The sequence below is a fragment of the Salmo trutta genome, chromosome 15 (genome assembly GCF_901001165.1).
Source record: "Salmo trutta chromosome 15, fSalTru1.1, whole genome shotgun sequence".
In the NCBI taxonomy this organism is placed as follows: domain Eukaryota; kingdom Metazoa; phylum Chordata; class Actinopteri; order Salmoniformes; family Salmonidae; genus Salmo; species Salmo trutta.
This window is the reverse complement of record NC_042971.1, coordinates 31,957,891-31,962,138: the sequence shown is the minus strand read 5'-3', so window position 1 is coordinate 31,962,138 and position 4,248 is coordinate 31,957,891. Positions and strand designations below refer to the sequence as shown.

General features: G+C 43.4%; 1 long non-coding RNA gene across 2 annotated transcripts; it reads right to left on the bottom strand.

Annotated features, from left to right (window-relative positions):
- Positions 1-1,616: 1,616 nt before the first annotated feature.
- On the bottom strand, positions 1,617-3,468 carry LOC115148234 (uncharacterized). Of its 2 annotated transcripts, none has more exons than XR_003866609.1 (3): positions 3,164-3,468; positions 2,626-2,735; positions 1,617-2,206 (listed from the first exon to the last, which is right to left on the bottom strand). It is a non-coding gene; the product is annotated as an uncharacterized LOC115148234 (long non-coding RNA). The 2 variants fall into 2 exon arrangements; XR_003866610.1 differs by having other exon boundaries at positions 1,617-2,203.
- Between the last annotated feature and the right edge of the window lie 780 nt (positions 3,469-4,248).

Here is a 4,248-nt window from a genome sequence, read left to right as displayed (position 1 = left end):
CTAGTTCTGAAGATATCCGGAAATAAGTTTAAAACGTATCTCTTGGCTCGCTCAACACAGCAGCAGGCCCCAGTGAAAGGCCCAGGGTCTGGGAAGTAGGACTTTTGAAACTTTTGAGTGAGATTAAAATATAATGAATGCTCAGCTCACACTGATTCAACCAATTAAAAATGTAACACACAGCCAGGTCAAAGGGTCGCAAAATACAACTAAATGGTTGCAGTCTGGAGCCCTGCCACTTGACATACTGTTGCTATTTTGAAATTAAAGTACTGTCATAAGTATTGGTCTGATAGGTTGCAGCAAGCTAACTAGCAAGCATTATCAATCTGTAATTACCTGAGCGTATATATTAGAATGATGCGCTTTCAGATGTACATGTATATTTTTCTCCGTCATGTTATGGATGCAAACACTGTCTTCTCCCATGGATATGGTCTTGTTTGATTCCACCCAATAAATTAACTGGCTCATTAGGTCTTGTTTGAATCGACACAATAAGTAAAGTGGCTCCAAACATTGCCCCTTTTTCTATCGGGAGCTTGTACCACTGGGGGAGTAGCCATGGCATGTGCCTTATTTGCATCAATGATTTGTTGCCGCCAGATTAGAGAACAGTTGCCGGGCAGAGAGCTGACTAGTGAATGGCCTGGGCATGGTATTTATTTTCCACCAAAAACAGTATTGCAACATTGCAATGAGAAAGCCTTACAATTCTGCTAAAGACATGCATGCTTTTGATTGGACCAAACAAATAACACTGAATAGCTCTCAATCTCTCCAAAAACTCTTATCCAGTCCACTTACTAGTCAGATTTTTTTGTCCCAGAGATAATTTAGTCTTGTCCCGTTTTCATCAACCGCAGGCTGTCCCATGAACACCATCTGAGAGGTTGTGTACAGTAGCTGACGTCACTTGGTTTAGTATTCTATGTGGATTTCACAGCAGTGACAGTGCTGTGTTTGACAAACATCCAGCACAATATGCAACCTGACAAATACAAAAACAAACAAGAGAAGGAGAAGAGTTCAAACAAACTACGGAAAGTCCTATCCCACTGGGCAAAAATTGGTTGATTCAAAGTTGTTTGCACATCATTTGAACCATTGTTAATTTTGTCAACAACAAAAGTGACAAAATATTTGTCAAACACTTATTTTTCAATTTTTCACTGAAAAAAACATAACTAAACGAAAATTATTTTTCATTTCGGTTGGCAGCACCGTAAAAGTCTGTGGGCCGCCTGGCCCGGGGATCAAGGATGGGTTGTATGGGAACACCACGGTAGACGGGATCTCTTTAACCAGCCGTCGAACAGCAGCCAGGTGGCCAAATGTGAAAAGGTGCAAGCCGGCGACTCGGCGACCTACTGTATGGTATGATTGCTAACAGCCCAGGTTTCCCACGCTTTGAAAAGTTCCCCATTCCAGGGTTTGTCTTTTGTTGTTGCAACTGAATTATTGAAGACTCTTCCGGTGTCTTGGCTCAGGCTATCTCTGACCTTGTTCTCCCAAACACTATCTCACACCTATATGTATATGATTTCTGAATGTACCTTTAGCAATCAAGCAAGGAGGGAAAACGTTGGTATTTTTTTGACTCTCCAGTCTTTTCCTTTGTGGTGGTCATTCTTGAGGATAAACAACAACAACTTAATCACCCAGAACATTCCGTTACTAACAACTCAGCTCAAATATTCTGGGCACGCTGACGGCCAACCAACCAAGCATACTTAACTTCACAATGTTAATCAAAGCACTCAACAATGCCCTATTGTCACGGACTGAAACCACCCAAAACCACCAGAAACCAGATACATTCCTAGCAGTTCAGTAATTAGTAGAGACTTCCTTATTTTACACAGCGTGTCACCAGACCAGGACACACAGCTGTAATGGTGTCCCCAAGGCGTCACCATGGCCAGCGCTAGCTAGCTGGGTCTCCTGATGGAAGGGAACTGTAATTAAAGACTGGGTCTCTTTCACAGTTCACTCTCTGGCTCCTGTCAGGCCGTCTAATGACTTCCATATGAGGCACTTTACAAGCGGGGAGAGTGGGATTAATGTTGGCTGGTCGGAGGGGAAATGGCCGTCCTGGGAGTTACCTGTCAGGGCCCCGCACTGCGCCATGCCCCTCTTGTCTCCCTACGCAGGCCGGCCCAGAGCGATGGATGTTGCACAACACCGAGAGGAGAGGGACCAACTGCTGCGTTTGAGGGGAGGAGAGGAGAGAAGAGAGAGAGGGTGAAATAGAGAGAGAGATGGGACAGAGCAGAGGGAAATTCACACCAGATGAGGAAGGACTATAGTTGGGTAGTGGGCAGGAGTGATGCATTGCAGAGGCCTGGTCTTGGCCAGGGTCCCCTTCTCCTGGGGTGACTAGGTTTGCAGGAGCTTTAGCTGCGGCCTATTGTTATGAACCATGTGTTCCTGGACTTGGAAGTTCCTTTTTTCCCTACACAGTATGTAATAAAATGTTTTTTAAATGTTATTACCACAGTAATCACACATATACTACACAAGTTTAGGATAAACTTCATGTAAAGTGTTACCAGCTCATCTATAACATTGACTTAAAAGAATCCTTACAGATGGAGGGTATTATAATAAAAGAGAACTACTTACATATTTTCTGTTAGAATTCCAGAGATCATCATTGGCATTGTTTACAGCTTCTCTTCGGTGGTGGAGGAAAAACAGCTGTGTACGTGCTGCAGTTCTGTTGACAGTGTGCCCTGCTCAAGGGCGTCAAGTAATGTATTCCCAATTAGTGTGTATCCTTTAGGCAAATTCCCTTTTCCCCCCATGATCCCCATAATACTGTTTTAAATCAGAGCAATAAGGTGATTTACATACTATATTAAATGAATGAAGCAAGACTTGAGACTGCAGCCACATGCCTTACCTTCCATATGAAACACACATGCTCAAAGGTATGCATATCATTTTAACAGTAGATGGAGAACCAACAATGAAGAAGACAGAGAAAGAGAGGAGGGGAAGAGAGAGAGATGACTTTTCCCTCGTTAATTTAGTCCCGTGGGGCATACATGCATAGAATAACAGCAAACACTGGAGAAGAAAGCCACAGGAAAGACGGGAAATAACTGAGAGGGAGATAGATAGCGAAAAAGAAAGATAGATACAATGTTAGAGTTCTTACAATGTTTTAGCGGTGAGCTTGCGTAGCATCACAAAGACACCGCCCAGTTGACAGTTCTTGACTCCTGCTTAACAGAGGTATTTTGGACATGCTCTCTCTCCGTAGAATACATATCTGCAGCTGGTGCTCTACGTGGAGACCATGGGGATTGACATGTCTGCAAAGTGGTGCTAGCCATTGCTTGGAATGAGTGCTCCCCTTGTTGAAATCACAGCAATTTTCTGTTTCCCTATCATTGTGCCTGAGAGAATGCCCTCGGTCACAGGACAGACAGATACATAGCAAGAGAGAGAGACATAGAAACAGAGAGAGAGAGAGAGCGATAGAGAGGGAGGAAGGCAGGGAGGGAGGGAGAATGAGAGAGAAAGAGGAGGAGACGTAGAGATATTCTTTGGGAGAGAGAGTTTGGAAGAGAAAAAACACTCCAGCTGAGTTGACTCAAGCTGTCACTGACTTCAGTGTGTATTTCACACGGTATTGATTCCAACCTGGATCCTGTGCTCCATGCAGCCACAGAGGCCCATCTGCGAGCTACACTCAATTCATCCTCATTTCGAGGGCTGTCTGGCGTTACCTATTGTCAGACATAATCTCAACAATTAAATGAATGGAGTGTAAGGCTTATTTGTGTTTAAGTCTGGTTGACTTCTCTCTGACACAGAAATTAAGGTCGACATGATGATATCACCCGCTGCTCTGACTGACACTGTGATGCATTTCCAAACAAAGCTGTGCTGGCGTTTACTACGGTGCGGTAATCTCAGGCCCTGCTTATGTGTCTTACCTTTACACGTCTCTTAAACAGTGTATGCTCAATGAAATAGGGAGTGAGCTCCCAAATCAAATTCACTGCTGAATCTTTATCTCCCTGTCTTCACATTATTTCTGTATAGTGTTGGCTGCTTGCAGAGTTGTAGTTAATCTAAATGTGCAGAAAAAAACGATTTGCACTGTTTAGTCCATATCCACTTTGAATAATTGTTAAGTCTGTGAAATCATGGTGTCATCATATTGCCAAATACAAAATGATATTGCATCATCCAACAACATCACCCAGCCATTAAGGAAAGGAAGGAAATAATGGA